The 20000-nt window shown below is 35.0% G+C and overlaps 1 long non-coding RNA gene across 1 annotated transcript in view; it reads right to left on the bottom strand.

Annotated features, from left to right (window-relative positions):
- Positions 1–4668: 4668 nt before the first annotated feature.
- The window catches only part of LOC137616616 (uncharacterized), a 15882-nt gene continuing 550 nt past the window's right edge, over positions 4669–20000 (bottom strand). Inside the window, exons 2-4 of the long non-coding RNA XR_011039461.1 lie at positions 7715–7877; positions 4976–5056; positions 4669–4801 (exon numbers count right to left, since the gene is read on the bottom strand). This is a non-coding gene — a long non-coding RNA (uncharacterized lncRNA). The remainder of the gene's footprint in view (positions 4802–4975; positions 5057–7714; positions 7878–20000) is intronic.

Below are 20000 nucleotides of genomic sequence, written 5' to 3'. Positions count from 1 at the left end.
TGATAAGCTTCCCCTAATTATTAGAGTATTTAGGCGTTTGGTTTCCTATCTGATCCTTGTGAAAGTGGTTTTGGAAGTTAAACTAGATTAAGAGTTAAAAATTCTTTGTATTTTAAGTGATGAGGTGTTAAAGCCAACGACTTGCACAATAGGCAATAGTCTTGGAAGCAGAACAAAATGTTTATATTGATCTCATTTGTCAGTTTTATAGCTCTTAGCTTTTCTGGAATGTCAATGAATGATGATAGCTTTTTTAATAAGTCTTTAATTTGGTAGTCTTTATAGGCAATTTTCTTATTTTCTAGTCTTAAGTTTGGTTTACTTTAAGAAATAAGGAAATTTACTTTGGACATAACTGAATCGTATAATTGTGGTTGCTAGCCTTAAGATGTGAGGAGTTTGAAGTTAGCGAGTTTGAAGTTAGCGAGTTTGAAGTTAGCGAGTTTGAAGTTAGCGAGTTTGAAGTTAGCGAGTTTGAAGTTAGCGAGTTTGAAGTTAGCGAGTTTGAAGTTAGCGAGTTTGAAGTTAGCGAGATCTTAAGACATTAGTAATTGAGGTTGAAGTTAGCGAGTTTGGTCATAGTTTTTATACCACAATGCCTTAACATTTTTATTTTATCATTTATTTATCCTGTATATTCCAATGTACAGTTTTTGTTTGATGCTACTGTGAGTCGATTAAACATAGCTTCAGTGATGTTTGAAACCTTTAAGGCTAGGGTTGTTTAAGGCTAGTAGGGTTGTTTCCTGTCATTTTTGTACATTTTGATTTACTTGCGTATTGCTTAATTTGGTTCAGGGTTATATAGATTTTTATAACTTTAAACTAGAATTTTGTGTAAGTGTATAAGCTCATAACGTAAAGCTCAGTCCACACGATCGTGCATACCCGACGGGCAAGCAGTGATACCAGGGCCACAATAGTTAGTGCAAATGAGGGTTGATGACGTCAGAAGCGAGAAAACTCAATGCAGAGAGATCTGGCAACACTACGATGCCCAGATCCCTGTCTATGGTTTTCCCGCTTCTGACGTCAACCTTCGTTCTTCTATCGTGGTCTGGTATCCTGCTTGTCCATCGGGTATGCACGATCGTGGACAGGGCTTTTTAGTTTTGAGTTTGTGCTTTTTAAGTTCAAATTCTTTGTTAGTAATGAAAATTCCCAATAAACAAAATTAGTACAGAAATTAACACTTTTTAATTTTTTCCCCAGGATGTGTGCCCCCTGCAGTCCACCGCATGGGGACTAAATCCCAACTCAGCTTGGACACAACCAATAACTTACGGAGTACTAATATAGGAAGAACGTAGGATAGAATGGAACCCATTCTAGTGCTTCGTAATCCTACGTTGGGCAAATTCTATGATTGGAAATTTAAAGCCAAGAAAAAAAATGGAAAGCCAAGAAAAAACTGTTTCAAGAGACGCTTTATAAAGAGAACGAGGATCTTATTCTCTCAATTGATATAATTCACAGTCAATTACTAATTGATATAATTCACAGTCAATTACTATAGGATCAGAATGAATAAATAACAAGCTCTTTTGCCATTTTTATTTTCCAATTTAGTTTCATTACTCATGCTATACATGATTTGTTGTTCCTTGTCACTTGCATATTACATCCCTTTCTTTTCGGACTCCTGTAGTTACTTGATGCGACTTCTCACAAGTGCTTCATTACTTCAATAGTATTCTTGATTTTGTTATGATTTGTTCCGTGAAGTTTCTTGTCACTTATTCCAGCCCACTTTGAATTTCTTTTAATTTACCTCCTGGAGTTACTCGAGCTTGTCACCTTCACAATCATACCTGAAAAGACAATTTTAGTGAATTAGACATTGTTCGACTATGCTACAACACTTTAACTTGTTGTTGGTTTACGAATTGGCTTTTACTAAACGATATTAGCGTTTTAACTGCCCTTACTGGGCTTAACTTTAAAATTCAATTTCCCTTACATTCAAGTTTATAGTATGTTACTCGAGCCACAATATATTTTACTAAGAGAAAATTATAATTAAAGTGAAAAAAATTGTCTTAATTATTTTGCAATTAGAAGTTTTACCAGATTTATATTAAGTTTTTGAAAGCAAGTTTTTAAACATTATGCAAAATACTAGGTTGTGCGAAACCTAAACTCTATTATATAGTAAAATTTACCTTTTTTTTTTCGTCAGCATATTGACTTAATATCCATTCAGAGCCACTATCACTTGTATTTTTGGTCAATATCATGACTGATCCATTGGAAGCCAATAATCACTTGCACGAAACTACAACCTGAAACCGAAGTATTAATTAAAATTTGAATCACTCCTTGCCCTTTATCCAACAGCTAAACACTAAAAGTGGGTTATACAGTTTATGTTTCGCTAACAAACCAATTCTCTAAACTCGTTAGCTCTAACCGGAATTTAGAATATATTTCTATCAATTTTTAGTTTACAAGTATATTCAACGAATTAGTTTTAACTAATGTAGCTATATTTTATACATCGGCAACTACCTACTTACATAAAAAGTAACATTTTTTACTTTAAGGGAAACCTAATTTTTTGGCTAAATCCTTAATAATTAACATTGTAAGTTTTAAGAAACAAAATTGCGGCAATGAAACTAATGAGTAAAAATAATTTACTACTTCCCACACCTTGAAGAAAGAAAGAAAAAAAACACTATTAAACAATAAATATATAAAAGGTTTTACCAATTTTTATGCATGGTAAATTTAGTACTGAATTTTGTATTGTATGAATATAAGCTTACTTTATACATCTTTTTCAATAAATATTCTTTATACCTAACGAAGACAAAGTTGAGGATTTAACCACTTACTAATACCAATGTTTATGTATTGCTCCGGTGAAATGGCAAATTATTTCCAATTATTTTTACATTACCTGAATAATTATTGGAGAAAACTAAGATTTTTCTGGTACACTACTGAGCTTGTTTCCGTATAAGCCTCTCGTTAAGGTCGCCTTAAAACCTGCAAAAGAAAGTAATCATTGATGTGCAAATATTAACCAATCTCGTGTAACCCTTCAGTATAAAGATTAATTTGCAATGAGAACAAAAAACTTCCATGCATGTTTACTTCACATTGTATACAATAAAATTTTTAAATTGCTTTTATTTTTGTCTAAATATCCTAATATAAAACTTATTTTCTATTCAACTACCTTTCACCCCTAAACTTTATTACCACAGGACCTAATCAACAACTACTCTCGAGTATTAAAAGCTTTAATTTTCACCTCCATAGACAACAATGAGATTGTAAAGGATTCTCAATAGTTCTTCTATGTATGAAAATCTTGAAAAGTCTCATTCATAGTAAGCTCCCTAATAGATAGTTTCCAAAGAATTAAACCCTCTAAAATCAAAATACAACAAACTTCAACAAACAATCTCAAAAATCTTATTAGCTTTATGCGAGCCATTAGCTAGAATCATTAACATTTAACGCGTTTAATCAACAGATTTCATCAAATAACCCTTCTAAATTTACCCTTAAGCAATCAATGTCAAGCTCAACCCAAATTCAAAAGAAATCTAAATATATCAAGAACGTTTTGAGTAATTGACCAATGACGTTTGAAGACCAAAAATCAATCCCAAAAGCATAAAATATATATTGACAAGAAAATGCTTCGATATAGAATATTACCTTAAACATGTCAGTCACTATAACCAAAAATAAATTTTAAAAATAAACTTTAAAATCACCGTTAACTCTAACTGATTCATGTTGATTAAGAAATTCATACCAAAAACTGTAATTTGTTGAAATGAATAATTTTCTTGCCTATTGATATGCCAGCATTATAGGTGAATTGTTTCGAAGTTAAATACATATAAATTTGAAAATATAAATTACTGATTATTATACCAATCAGATATTTTATAATATCCAAATGTAAAATTTTTGCATGAGAATATATTACCAAGACTAACATAGACGATGTATAAAAACTAGAAACATGAAAATCAACCGAATCTATTGTAAAGAAGATGAAATCTACCACAAGATATGTTCAAGGAAAAACCATACGAGTCTCTGAAAAACAAGTATGGAAAGGAAATCTATTCTATAGAATTGTCTAAAAATAAGTGTAGAAAGCAAACTATTCTTGAGTTGTCTAGAACAGTCGCGAAAGGTCCCAATACTGCTAGTACATTACACTTCAGGAGAATTACACATGGGTACAGTTATGAAGGAACATTATAACCAAAATCGTAAGAAATCAAGCAAAATTGATATTTACAATAACGAAACCACACCCATAAGAAACCTGGAGTATGCGAAGGAGAGACAAGACTATTAGAAAACTCTGAACGCAAAAGATCGAGGAATATGTACGAAAAAGATAAGACCAGAAGACAACGCAACAGGTAGAAGAAAAGTAGAGCAGTTAAGATACTAGAATAAAACATTGCTTGAAGTAGACTGTAAACCTACAAAGACTAGTGAGATCAGAAAAGAACCGAAAAAATGGAAAATTACATTTAAAATTTCACAATAGGAAAATGGGTATTTAAATTATTAATTTCAAATAAACCTAGAGTTACTTAATGTGAACTAAAAGTATTTTTGCAACTATAGAAGTTTATTAATAAAATTTACATTTTTTTTTTTTGTAGTATAGTCAATTTTCCCTGGTCATTTTGTAGTATCGTCAATTTTTCCTGGTCATTTCGTTCTTGACTTCTCTTTAAATATGGTGCTTTACTGTTGGAGTGTTAACTTTCAGCCTCTGATCCATATTCCTAGTTTCAAAGGAGAGCTTCAAATACACCTGGAAGAAATCAAAGCATATAGTGTTCATATTAAATCTTTGCCATAATTAGGCCTATCCTTTACCAATTAAGTATCAAGAAATTTATTAAATAAAAATTTCACTTTGGATCAGATTAAGGTTTAAAATATTTATATGGATCATCACGAAAATTATATTACTAGTTCTTCTTACCTTTCAAAATATATGTATATTCTACACATTTTAAAGCAGTAGCTTCAATTTCTTTCGCCTGAAGCTGAACATCTGAATGATCTGAAAAAGAAGTGAATTACAGTCTTACAAGCTCTACACTTAATCTTTCTAGTTATACACAATCTTACAAGTTGCACATTCACAATCTAACAATTTACACATTCACAATCATTCCAAATGATAGCATTTATTTTTTTAACGGCTCAAAATTATGAATTTCAAATATTAAGGTAACTTATTAAATCTATCATGTACAACAGATTATAGATATTTCTAGTCCAGTGAAATACAAAAGCCTGAGACATTTCTCTTTGTCTGGTGTTTGGCCAATTTTCATCATGCTGGCCAGTGCGCATTGGTGATGGGAACTTTAGTCTGATCATTCACAGCAAACCAACCAATCGTAAATGTTTCACCAAGTCACTTATTTTCGCAATACCTTCATTTTAATACTTTTCTATAGTAGAAAATTTAGTTAGAATTTAGGGGCTTCTACATTCACCACCAAAATATCTACCCATCAAAACTTTAATACGAGAATTCCGCACTGGTAACTTGGCGACAAACTTCAAATAGAGATTTTAAAAGACTATAAAATTTCCTTTTACTTTTATTCAATATTCATTTATTACGCTTTTGTATAATGTATTTAGAGTTCCTTATTGCTGTACCTTCAATATTAAAGTTGAAGCCAAGTAATTAAAAATTAAAAGAATTATTTTTTCACCAGGAAAGACTTCTTACTAAAATCAAGTCAGATTCCAATTCATAATTTCAACAATAACTTTCAAGTTTCGAAGTTTTCAGCAGGAATGATTTCTTCCACTTAAAATCAGGTCAAATTCTATTTCCTAATTTCAACTATAACTTTCAAGTTTTGAAGTTTTCAACAGGAATGACTAACACTTACAATCAGGTAAAATTCCAATTCCTAATTTCAACAATAACTTTCATGTTTTTAGATTTTCAGTAGGAATGATTTCTTACACTTAAAATCAGGTCAAATTCTATTTCATAATTTCAACAATAAATAACTTTCATGTTCTGAAGCTTTAAGCAGGAAATATTTCTTCCACTTCAGATCAGATTCTAATTCCTAATTTCAAAAATAACTTTCAAACTTTCATGTTTTGAAGTTTTCAGCTGAAATGATTTCTTCCACTTAAATCAGGTCAAATTACAATTCCAAATTTCAACAATAACTTTCATGGTTTTTAAAGTTTTCAGCTTCTACTTAAATCAGGTCAAATTCCAATTCCTAATATCAACAATAACTTTCATGTTTTTAAAGTTTTCAGCAGGAATGACTACTTCCACTTAAAATCAGGTCAAATTCCAATTCCTAATATCAACAATAACTTTCATGTTTTTAAAGTTTTCAGCAGGAATGACTACTTCCACTTAAAATCAGGTCAAATTCCAATTCCTAATATCAACAATAACTTTCATGTTTTTAAAGTTTTCAGCAGGAATGACTACTTCCACTTAAAATCAGGTCAAATTCCAATTCCTAATATCAACAATAACTTTCATGTTTTTAAAGTTTTCAGCAGGAATGACTACTTCCACTTAAAATCAGGTCAAATTCCAATTCCTAATTTCAACAATAACTTTCATGTTTTTAAAGTTTTCAGCAGGAATGACTACTTCCACTTAAAATCAGGTCAAATTCCAATTCCTAATATCAACAATAACTTTCATGTTTTTAAAGTTTTCAGCAGGAATGACTACTTCCACTTAAAATCAGGTCAAATTCCAATTCCTAATTTCAACAACAACAAACTTTTGTTTTGAAGTTTTCTGCAGGAATGACTTCTTCCACTAAAATCAGGTCAAATTCCAATTCCTAATTTCAACAATAACTAATTAGCATGTTTTGAAGTTTTCAGTAGGAATGATTTCTAACACTTAAATCAGGTTAGATTCTAATTCCTAATTTTAACAATGACTAATTTGCATGTTTTGAAGTTTTTAGCAGGAATGACTTCACTTAAATTCCAATTCCTAATTTCAACAATAATTAACTCATTTTTTTAAGTTTTCAGCAGGAATTATTTCTAACACTTAAATCAGGTCAGATTCTAATTCCTAATTTTAACAATGACTAATTTGCATGTTTTGAAGTTTTCAGCAGGAATGACTTCTTCCACTTAAATGATGTCAAATTCCAATTCCTAATTTCAAAAATAACTAATTTTCATGTTTTAAAGTTTTCAGCAGGAGTGATTTCTTCCACTTAAATCAGGTCAAATTCCAATTCCTAATTTCAAAAATAACTAACTTTCATGTTTTGAAGTTTTCACCAGCAAAGACTACTTCCACTTAAAATCAGGTCAAATTCCAATTCCTAATTTCAACAGTAATTAACTCTTGGTTTGAGGTTTTCAGCTGGAATGAATTCTTCCACTTAAATCAGGTCAAATCCCAATTCATAATTTTAAAAAATACTAACTTTCATGTTTTGAAGTCTTCAACATGATTGATTTCTTCCACTTAAATCAGGTCAAATTCCAATTGCTAATTTCAACAATAAGTAACTCATGTTTTGAAGTTTTCAGCAGTTAGGACTTCTTCCACTTAAATCGGGTAAAATTCTAACTCCTAATTTCAACAAGAACTTTAAATTTCATGTTTCAAAGTTTGATTTGAACTGACATTTTTCAAAATATTCCCATAATGGTCTTGAAGCTCAACAAAGGTCAAGTTTTAACCACCAACCTGTACTGGAGGTTTTGAATTCGTAGGCCAATTTCCAAGTAAATTTCTTTTAAACAATTTGCTCCTCCACGTCAGCTGGAATCTTCCTTGTAAAAATTTATCTTTTTCGTATGCACTGATTTCATCGTTCAAGCTTCAGCACCTCGGTATGGTCATTAAAAATCTGTAAAAGAAAAATCATTAATTTGTGCATATATTTCGGCCGAAAACTTCATTTGAAGACATTTTTACCAGAGAATATGCTAATCGTTTTCATGTTTACCAAGTAATGTTTAACAGTACTATCAAAATAAATTTCTATTACAGTTTTCAAACATCCAAATTATGCACAATTACATAATTTGCTTCAAGTGCATGACAAACACCTGGTAAAAACCAAATTACTTTTACATGAAACTGCCGAATGAATTCAGACAAAATTTAAAGCATTCAAATGCTCAAAGGTCATATTTGTAAACTTGACACTGACTTCATTATCTCCAATTCCATATCAATCCCTTCTTGCATCAAATTTTAAAGTAGTTCATTCACAAAACCCCCAATTTGATGTGAAAATCTAAAAAGCTTTGTCATTATCAAATATTGAAAGACTCAAGTGGAAAATTGGCACTTTTTTGGGTGATTGATTGCCCTAAAAGTTATTTGCCGCGACGATTATGGCCAGAAATATAAGATATAAATAAAAAAAAAATCAGGTGTTAAAAGATATTCATGCAAGCGGCTGGAAATTAAAGTATCTATGATTCGCTTAATGGTTTTTGGTCCGGCTTGACTCGCTATGGTCGCAAAATTAACATTACATCACTGCTCACGTCACTTATGGCAACTGGTATGAAATGTGCTGTGCATGCAAGCCCCTTCGGTCATTACTTCAGGGATATCTCACATAATAGCTATATACTGTACAGAGAACATGCTCCAACCAATTACTGAAGTAGATGAAATTACCTCAAATTTCGAAATAAGTTTTTATTCACCTCTTTGGGACTGACTAGGGTACTGTAGGGGAGGGTGGAATAACTGGCTGTTTTAGAACATCCGGAAACTTGTGCGTAAATATATAACGCATACGCAGTAACTCCTAATCAGTCTCCCAAATGTAATCAATTGAACTTTAAGAGTGAGAGACTTCGCATTTTGATCGCCCGATACGGAAGATATAATGCCCCAGCACCCATTAAAAAAAATGCAAAACTAGCCAGCAATTTAACATATCTTAAAGCAAATTACAGTTTCTCCATTAATCAAAAGTTTAATCAACCCTCAAAAGATGCTATTTAATTGAACGTTAAAAATAGAAAAGCAGGAAAATTCTAATTATTTAAAACAGTTTCAATTAAAAAATAATACTATAGTTTACAAAAACCTTCACAAGGGTGTAACCCGAGTCGCTAAACCTTCACAAGGCTGTAACCCGAGTGGCTAAACCTTCACAGGGCTGTAATCCGAGTGGCTAAACCTTCACAGGGCTGTAACCCGAGTGGCTAAACCTTCACAGGGCTGTAACCCGAGTGGCTAAACCTTCACAAGGCTGTAACCCGAGTGGCTAAACCTTCACAAGGCTGTAACCCGAGTGGCTAAACCTTCACAAGGCTGTAACCCGAGTCTCTAAACCTTCACAAGGCTGTAACCCGAGTGGCTAAACCTTCACAAGGCTGTAACCCGAGTGGCTAAACCTTCACAAGGCTGTAACCCGAGTGGCTAAACCTTCACAAGGCTGTAACCCGAGTGGCTAAACCTTCACAAGGCTGTAACCCGAGTGGCTAAACCTTCACAAGGCTGTAACCCGAGTGGCTAAACCTTCACAAGGCTGTAACCCGAGTGGCTAAACCTTCACAACGGTGTAACCCGAGTCGCTAAACCTTCACAACGGTGTAACCCGAGTCGCTAAACCTTCACAACGGTGTAACCCGAGTCGCTAAACCTTCACAACGGTGTAACCAAAGTCGCTAAACCTTCACAACGGTGTAACCAAAGTCTCCAAACCTTCACAAGGGTGTAACCAAAGTCTCCGAGACTTCAAGGGCGTAACCCGAGTGTCTAAATATTTAGAAGGGTGTAACCAACGTCCCTAAAGCTTCACAAGTGCGTGACCAGAGTAGCCGAACTTTCGCAAGTGCGTGACCAGAGTCGCCGAACTTTCGCAAGTGCGTGACCAGAGTCGCCGAACTTTCGCAAGTGCGTGACCAGAGTCGCCGAACTTTCGCAAGTGCGTGACCAGAGTCGCCGAACTTTCGCAAGTGCGTGACCAGAGTCGCCGAACTTTCGCAAGTGCGTGACCAGAGTCGCCGAACTTTCGCAAGTGCGTGACCAGAGTCGCCGAACTTTCGCAAGTGCGTGACCAGAGTCGCCGAACTTTCGCAAGTGCGTGACCAGAGTCGCCGAACTTTCGCAAGTGCGTGACCAGAGTCATCTGAATCGATTGTACATAAAATGAAACCTGCCACAAGATATGTTCAAGGAAAAACCATAAGAGTCTCTGAAAGGCAAGTGTAGAAAGGAAAACTATTGTTGAGAATTTCCTAAAAATAAGTGTAGAAAGGAAACTAGAGTTGTCTAGAACAGTCGCGAAAGGTCCCAATACTGCTAGTACATTACCCTTCAAGAGAATTACACATTGGTACAGTTATGAAGGAACATTATAACCAAAATATTAAGAAATCAACCAAAATCGATATTTACAATAAACCAACCACAGCCTCAAGAAACCAGGAGTATGCGAAGGAAAGACAAGACCGGAAGGAAAGACAAGACCAGAAGGAAATTTAGAACGCAAAATGAACTCAGAACGCAAACCACTTCAGGAAATTACACATCGGCACAGTTGTGAAGGAACATTATAACCAAAATCTTAAGAAATCAACCAAAATTTATATTCACAATAACGGAACCACAGCCTCAAGAAAACATGAGTATGCGAGGGAGAGAGACAAGACCAGAAGAAAAATTAAAACGCAAAATAAAACTCAGACCGCAAAATAAGATCGAAGAAAATACTGTACAAAAAAGATAAGACCAGAAGACAACGCAACAGGTAGAAAAGTAGAGCAGTTAAGATACTAGAATAAGACATTGCTTAAAGTAGACTGTAAACCTACAAAAAATCATTAGAAAATTGGGCTAAAAGACTAGAGATATCAGAAAAGAACTGAAAAAATGGAAAATTACATTTAAAATTTCACAATAGGAAAATGAGTATTTAAATTATTCATTTCAAATAAACCTAGATTTACTTAATGTGAACTAAAAGTATTTTTACAACTATAAAAGTTTATTAATAAAATTTACATTTTTTTGTAGTATTGTCCATTTTTCCTGGTCATTTCGTTCTTGACTTCTCTTTAAATATGGTGCTTTACTGTTGGAGTTTTAACTTTCAGCCTCTAATCCATTTTCCTAGTTTCAAAGGCTTCAAATACACCTGGAAGAAATCAAAGCATATAGTGTTCATATTAAATCTTTGCCATAATTAGGCATATCCTTTACCAATTAAGTATCAAGAAATTCATTAAATTTATTAAATAAAAATTCACTTTGGATCAGATTAAGGTTCAAAAGAAATATATGGAACACGAAAATTATATTACTAATTCTTCTTACCTTTTAAAATATATGTATATTCTACACAATTTAAAGCAGTAGCTTCAATTTCTTTCGCCTGAAGCTGAACATCTGAATAATCTGGAAAAGAAGTGAATTACAGTCTTACAAGCTCTACACTTAATCTTACTAGTTTTACACAATCTTACAAGTTGCACATTCACAATCTAACAAATTACACGCATTCACAATCTATCCAAATAGCATTTTTTTTCTAACGGCTCAAAATTATGAATTTCAAATACTAATGGAACTTATTAAATCTATCATGTACAACAGATTAGAACTGTTTCTAGTCTAGTGAAATACAAAGGCCTCAGACATTTCCTTATGTCTGGTGTTTGGCCAATTTTCATCATGCTGGCCAGTGCAGATTGGTGATGGGAACTTAAGTCTGATCATTTACAGCAATCAACCTATCGTAAATGTTTCACCAAGTCCCTTATTTTTGCGATACCTTCATTTAAACACTTTTCTATACAGACAATTTAGTTAGAATTTACGGGCTTCTACATTCACCACCAAAATATCTATCCATCAAAACTAACAATGCGAGAATTGCGCACAGGTAACTTAGCGACACAATTCTAATATAAAAGATTTTACAAGTCTACAAAATTTCCTTTTAATTTCAGTCAATATTGATTTATTACGCTTTTGTCTAACGTATTTAAATTAACTTTTGGCTGTACCTTTGATATTATAGTTGAAGCCAAGTAATTAAAAATAAAAGAATAGTTTTATTTTTTCACCAGGAAAGACTTGTTACACTTAAAATCAGGTCAAATTCTAATTCCTAATTTCACCAATAACTGAAGTTTCCAAGTTTTCAGCAGGAATGACTTTCAACACTTAAAATCAGGCCAAATTTCAATTCCTAATTTCAACAGTAACAGATTTCTTGCATTTAAATCAGGTCAGATAATTCCTAATTTCAACCATAAAATATTTTGAAGTTTTCAGCAGGAAGGACTTCTTCCACTTAAATCAGGTCAAATTACAATTCCTAATTTCAACAATAACTTTGGTTTTCAAGTTTTCTGCAGGAATGACTTCCACTTAAATCAGGTCAAATTACAATTCCAAATTTCAACAATAACTTTCATGGTTTTTAAAGTTTTCAGCTTCTACTTAAATCAGGTCAAATTCCAATTCCTAATATCAACAATAACTTTCATGTTTTAGAGTTTTCAGCAGGAATGACTACTTCCACTTAAAATCAGGTCAAATTCCAATTCCTAATTTCAACAATAACAAACTTTTGTTTTGAAGTTTTCCGCAGGAATGACTTACACCGAAAATCAGGTTAAATTCCAATTCCTAATTTCAACAACAACAAACTTTTGTTTTGAAGTTTTCTGCAGGAATGACTTCTTCCACTAAAATCAGGTCAAATTCCAATTCCCAATTTCAACAATAAAATGTTTTGAAGTTTTCAGCAGGAATGACTTAACACTGAAAATCAGGTCAAATTCCAATTCCTAATTTCAACAATAACTAACTTATATGTTTTGAAGTTTTCAGCAGGAATGACTTCAACTTAAAATCAGGTCAAATTACAATTCCTAATCTAAACAATAACTTTCACGTTTTGAAGTTTTCAGCAATAATGATTTCTCCCACTTGAATCAGGTAAAATTCCAACTCCTAATTTCAACAACTTTAAATTTCATGTTTTGAAGTTTGATTTGAACTGACATTTTTCAAAATATTTGCATAATGGTCTTAAAGCTCAACAAAGCTCAAGTTTTAACCACTAACCTGTACTGAAGATTTTGAATTTGTAGGCCAATTTCCAAGTAAGTTTTCTTTTAAATAATTTGCCCCTCCACTTCAGCTGAAATATTCCTTGTGAAAATTTATCTTCGTATGCATCGATTTCATCGTTCAAGCTTCAGCACATCAGTATGGTTATTAAAAATCTGGAAAAGAAAAAATCATTGATTTGCACATATATTTCGGCCACAAACTTCATTTGAAGACATTTTTACCAGCGAGAATATGCTACTCGTTTTCATGTTTACCAAGAAATGTTTTAACAGTACTACTCAAAATTCTAAGTTTCTATTAGTTTTCAAAAATATCCAAATTATGCACTAATTACATAATTTGCTTCGAGTGCATGACAAACACCTGGTGAAAACCAAATTACTTTTACATGAAACTGCCGAATGAATTCAGACAAAATTTAAAGCATTCAAATGCTCAAAGGTCATATTTGTAAACTTGACACTGACTGCATTATCTCCAATTCCATATCAATCCCTTCTTTCAATCCCTTCTTGCATCAAATTTTAAAGTAGTTCATTCACAACATCCTCAATCCGATGTGAAAATCTAAAAAGCTTTGTCATTATCAAATATTGAAAGAGACTCAAGTGGAAAATTGGCACTTTTTTGGGTGATTGATTGCCCTAAAAGTTATTTGCCGCGACGATTATGGCCAGAAATATAAGATATAAATAAAAAAAAAATCAGGTGTTAAAAGATATTCATGCAAGCGGCTGGAAATTAAAGTATCTGATTCGCTTAATGGTTTTTGGTCCGGCTTGACTCGCTATGGTCGCAAAATTAACATTACATCAATGCTCACATCACTTATGGCAACTGGTACATAATGTGCTGTGCATGCAAGCCCCTTCGGTCATTATTTCAGGGATATCTCACATAATAGCTATATACTGTACGGAGAACATGCTCCAACCAATTACCGAAGTAGATGAAATTACCTCAAATTTCGAAATAAGTTTTACTCACCTCTTTGGGACTGACTAAGGTACTGAAGGGGAGGGTGGAATAAATGGCTGTTTTAGAACATCCGGAAACTTGTGCGTAAATATATAACGCATAGCAGTAACTCCTAACCAGAGTCCCAAAAGTAATCAATTGAACTAAAGTGTGTTTGAAATAGACTTCGATTTTGATCGACCGATACGGAAGTTATAATGCCCCAGCACCGATTAAACAGAAAAATGCAAAACTACCCAGCAATTTAACATTTCTTAAAGCAAATTACAGTTTCACTATTAATCAAAAGTTTAATTAACACTCAAAAGATGCTATTTAATTGAATGTTAAAAATAGAAATGCAGGAAAATTCTAATTATTTAAAACTGTTTCAATTAAAAAATAATACTATAGTTTACAAAAACGTAAACAAGGGTGTAACCCAAGTCGCTAAACCTTCACAAGGCTGTAACCCGAGTCGCTAAACCTTCACAAGGCTGTAACCCGAGTCGCTAAACCTTCACAAGGCTGTAACCCGAGTCGCTAAACCTTCACAAGGCTGTAACCCGAGTCGCTAAACCTTCACAAGGCTGTAACCCGAGTCGCTAAACCTTCACAAGGCTGTAACCCGAGTCGCTAAACCTTCACAAGGGTGTAACCCGAGTCGCTAAACCTTCACAAGGGTGTAACCCGAGTCGCTAAACCTTCACAAGGGTGTAACCCGAGTCGCTAAACCTTCACAAGGGTGTAACCCGAGTCGCTAAACCTTCACAAGGGTGTAACCCGAGTCGCTAAACCTTCACAAGGGTGTAACCCGAGTCGCTAAACCTTCACAAGGGTGTAACCCGAGTCGCTAAACCTTCACAAGGGTGTAACCCAAGTCGCTAAACCTTCACAAGGGTGTAACCCGAGTCGCTAAACCTTCACAAGGGTGTAACTCGAGTCGCTAAACCTTCACAAGGGTGTAACCAAAGTCGCTAAACCTTCACAAGGGTGTAACCAAAGTCGCTAAACCTTCACAAGGGTGTAACCAAAGTCTCCGAACCTTCACAAGGGTGTAACCAAAGTCTCCGAACCTTCACAAGGGTGTAACCAAAGTCTCCGAACCTTCACAAGGGTGTAACCAAAGTCTCCGAACCTTCACAAGGGTGTAACCAAAGTCTCCGAACCTTCACAAGGGTGTAACCAAAGTCTCCGAACCTTCACAAGGGTGTAACCAAAGTCTCCGAACCTTCACAAGGGTGTAACCAAAGTCTCCGAACCTTCACAAGGGTGTAACCAAAGTCTCCGAACCTTCACAAGGGTGTAACCAAAGTCTCCGAACCTTCACAAGGGTGTAACCAAAGTCTCTGAGACTTCAAGGGCGTAACCCTTGTGTCTAAATATTTAGAAGGGTGTAACCAACGTCCCTAAAGCTTCACAAGTGAGTAACCGAAGTCGCCAAACTTTCACAAGTGCGTAACCAGAGTCGCCAAACTTTCGCAAGTGCGTAACCAGAGTCGCCAAACTTTCGCAAGTGCGTAACCAGAGTCGCCAAACTTTCGCAAGTGCGTAACCAGAGTCGCCAAACTTTCGCAAGGGCGTAACCAGAGTCGCCAAACTTTCGCAAGGGCGTAACCAGAGTCGCCAAACTTTCGCAAGGGCGTAACCAGAGTCGCTAAACTTTCGCAAGTGCGTAACCAAAGTCGCTAAACTTTCGCAAGTGCGTAACCAAAGTCGCTAAACTTTCGCAAGTGCGTAACCAAAGTCGCTAAACTTTCGCAAGAGCGTAACCAAAGTCGCTAAACTTTCGCAAGTGCGTAACCAAAGTCGCTAAACTTTCGCAAGTGCGTAACCAAAGTCGCTAAACTTTCGCAAGTGCGTAACCAAAGTCGCTAAACTTTCGCAAGTGCGTAACCAAAGTCGCTAAACTTTCGCAAGTGCGTAACCAAATTCACTAAACTTTCGCAAGTGCGTAACCAAAGTCTCTAAATTTCGCAAGTTCGCTAAATTTCGCAAGTGCGTAACCAAAGTCACTAAACTTTCGCAAGTGCGTAACCAAAGTCACTAAACTTTCGCAAGTGCGTAACCAAAGTCACTAAACTTTCGCAAGTGCGTAACCAAAGTCACTAAACTTTCGCAAGTGCGTAACCAAAGTCGCTAAATTTCGCAAGTGCGTAACCAAAGTCGCTAAATTTCTCAAGTGCGTAACCAAAGTCGCTAAACTTTCGCAAGTGCGTAACCAAAGTCGCTAAACTTTCGCAAGTGCGTAACCAAAGTCGCTAAACTTTCGCAAGTGCGTAACCAAAGTCGCTAAACTTTCGCAAGTGCGTAACCAAAGTCGCTAAATTTCGCAAGTTCGCTAAATTTCGCAAGTGCGTAACCAAAGTCACTAAACTTTCGCAAGTGCGTAACCAAAGTCACTAAACTTTCGCAAGTGCGTAACCAAAGTCACTAAACTTTCGCATGTGCGTAACCAAAGTCGCTAAATTTCTCAAGTGCGTAACCAAAGTCGCTAAATTTCGCAAGTGCGTAACCAAAGTCGCTAAATTTCGCAAGTGCGTAACCAAAGTCGCTAAACTTTCGCAAGTGCGTAACCAAAGTCGCTAAACTTTCGCAAGTGCGTAACCAAAGTCGCTAAACTTTCGCAAGTGCGTAACCAAAGTCGCTAAACTTTCGCAAGTGCGTAACCAAAGTCGCTAAACTTTCGCAAGTGCGTAACCAAAGTCGCTAAACTTTCGCAAGTGCGTAACCAAAGTCGCTAAACTTTCGCAAGTGCGTAACCAAAGTCGCTAAACTTTCGCAAGTGCGTAACCAAAGTCACTAAACTTTCGCAACTGCGTAACCAAAGTCACTAAACTTTCGCAACTGCGTAACCAAAGTCACTAAACTTTCGCAACTGCGTAACCAAAGTCACTAAACTTTCGCAACTGCGTAACCAAAGTCACTAAACTTTCGCAACTCTGTAACCAAAGTCACTTAACTTAATCATTGCGTAACCAAAGTTACTAAACTTTCACAAGTGCGTAACCAAGGTCACTAAAATTTCACAATCAACCAAAGTCACTAAACTTTCACACGTGTAACCAAAGTCACTAAAGTTTCGCAAGAGCATAACTAAAGTGACTAAACTTTCGTAAGTGCGTAACCAAAGTCACTATACTTTCGCAAGTGCGTAACCAAAGTCACTATACTTTCGCAAGTGCGTAACCAAACTCACTATACTTTCGCAAGTGCGTAACCAAAGTCACTAAAGTTTCGCAAGTGCGTAATTAAAGTCACTAAATTTTCGCAAGAGCATAACTAAAGTGACTAAACTTTCGTAAGTGCGTAACCAAAGTCACTATACTTTCGCAAGTGCGTAACCAAAGTCACTATACTTTCGCAAGTGCGTAAACAAAGCTACTAATCCTTCATAAGTGCATAACAAAAGACACTAAGCCTTCACAAGTGTAACCAAAATCACTAAGCCTTCACAAGTGGGTAACCAAAATCACTAAACCTTCACAAATGGGTAACCAAAATCACTAAGCCTTCACAAGTGGGTAACCTATGTCGCTAAACGTTCTCAAAATTGTAACCAAAGTGCCTAAACTTTTTCAAGTGTGTAACTAAACTTGCTAAACTCTCACAAATGTATAAATTCTCCCAACTTCCTAAAATTTACAGCTACAGTCGCTAAACTTTCACACAAATGAGTAACCAGTTGCTAATCTTCCACAAGTGCGTAACCAAAGTTGCTAAACTTACACAAGTACGTAACCAAAGTTGCTAAACCTACACAAGTGCGCAACCAGAGTCGCTAACCTTACACAAGTGTGCAACCAAAGTCACTAAACTTACACAAGTGCGCAACCAAAGTCACTAAAACATTCACAAGCGCTTAACCTAAGTTGCACGACTTTCACAAGTGTGTAAATAGAGTCATTCAATGCTGACAAGAGTGTAACCAAAGTCACTCAATGCTGACAAGAGTGTAACCAAGGTCACTCAACTATCACAAGTGTGCAACCAAGTCACTACCAAGTCACTAAACCTTCACAGGTTTCTAACCAAGTCACTAACCCTTCACAGGTTTCTAACCAAGTCACTAACCCTTCACAGGTTTCTAACCAAGTCACTAACCCTTCACAGGTTTCTAACCAAGTCACTAACCCTTCACAGGTTTCTAACCAAGTCACTAACCCTTCACAAGTTTCTAACCAAGTCACTAACCCTTCACAGGTTTCTAACCAAGTCACTAACCCTTCACAGGTTTCTAACCAAGTCACTAACCCTTCACAGGTTTCTAACCAAGTCACTAAACCTTCACAGGTTTCTAACCAAGTCACTAAACCTTCACAGGTTTCTAACCAAGTCACTAAACCTTCACAGGTTTCTAACCAAGTCACTAAACCTTCACAGGTTTCTAACCAAGTCACTAAACCTTCACAGGTTTCTAACCAGTCACTAAACCTTCACAGGTTTCTAACCAGTCACTAAACCTTCACAGGTTTCTAACCAGTCACTAAACTTTCACAAGTTTTTAACCAGTCACTAAACTTTCACAAGTTTTTAACCAGTCACTAAACTTTCACAAGTTTTTAACCAGTCACTAAACTTTCACTAGTTTTTAACCAGTCACTAAACTTTCACTAGTTTTTAACCAGTCACTAAACTTTCACTAGTTTTTAACCAGTCACTAAACTTTCACAAGTTTTTAACCAGTCACTAAACTTTCACTAGTTTTTAACCAGTCACTAAACTTTCACAAGTTTTTAACCAGTCACTAAACTTTCACAAGTTTTTAACCAGTCACTAAACTTTCACAAGTTTTTAACCAGTCACTAAACTTTCACAAGTTTTTAACCTTTGTCACTAAACTTTCACAAGTTTTTAACCAGTCACTAAACTTTCACAAGTTTTTAACCAGTCACTAAACTTTCACAAGTTTTTAACCAGTCACTAAACTTTCACAAGTTTTTAACCTTTGTCACTAAACTTTCACAAGTTTTTAACCTTTGTCACTAAACTTTCACAAGTTTTTAACCTTTGTCACTAAACTTTCACAAGTTTTTAACCTTTGTCACTAAACTTTCTCGAGTGTAACCACTCGCCAAACCTTCACTAGTTAACCATCAACTGAATCTCACTGTCTAAACAAAATCACTAAACTCATTAAGCATTTCACATTTATGTACCCTATGTCACATAATTCACTAGTGCGAGTTGTAGTAGATTACCCCATTGCCATGTATTTTAAATCTTTCTAGTTATTTTACCATGTAAGATCCAAGATTGTAACTTAAGTAGCCGAGTTTGAAGGCTAAGAGGCATGTGTGCGTGCAGGCGTGTGCGTGCAAAGTTTGTGAATGTACAATGCTTTAAGTTTGAAATAAGGGGATATTAAATTTCGTGCAAGTTCATCGAAACTGAGGACTGATTGACTTGTCAATTTAAGGTTTTTTTTCTCTTAATATACAACACGAAAATTGTAGCAGCAGTTTTATGAAAGTATCCATGTTGATGTAATTATAAAAAAAGTTGAACTAAAGAGAACGGGAATGTATTTAGGTTAGATTAATAAAATGTAAAATTGGTAAAGTTTGATTCTTCTCCCTGTATAGACCCAAACTTCTTACGTTTAACAAGACGTAGTCTTGTCAACACTAGATTCGCTAATAACCAAAATAAGGCCAAAAGCCGCGATAGAGGAACAGCTAAATTTGACATTAAAAATCACCGGAAAACAGTTTCGTAAGAAATTACACTTAGATATATGTACTATAAAATCACAGTATAATAAAATCGATATAGAAAATATACGCCAAAATATCAAACACCAAATTACTGCAAAATAAAATACGTACAGTTTTAAAAGTATCCAATAAATTTCACTTCCAAAAATCCTCTGGAGAGCACTGTTAACATTCAGGAGTTCCATGAAAAGGTTTTAAAACTTTTTCCGCAGATTTTTTTACTACAATGAATGTACCCAATA

Source organism: Palaemon carinicauda, chromosome 2 (genome assembly GCF_036898095.1).
Source record: "Palaemon carinicauda isolate YSFRI2023 chromosome 2, ASM3689809v2, whole genome shotgun sequence".
Lineage (NCBI taxonomy): Eukaryota > Metazoa > Arthropoda > Malacostraca > Decapoda > Palaemonidae > Palaemon > Palaemon carinicauda.
The sequence above is the reverse complement of the archived record's forward strand: the minus strand, read 5'-3'. Positions and strand labels throughout refer to the sequence as shown.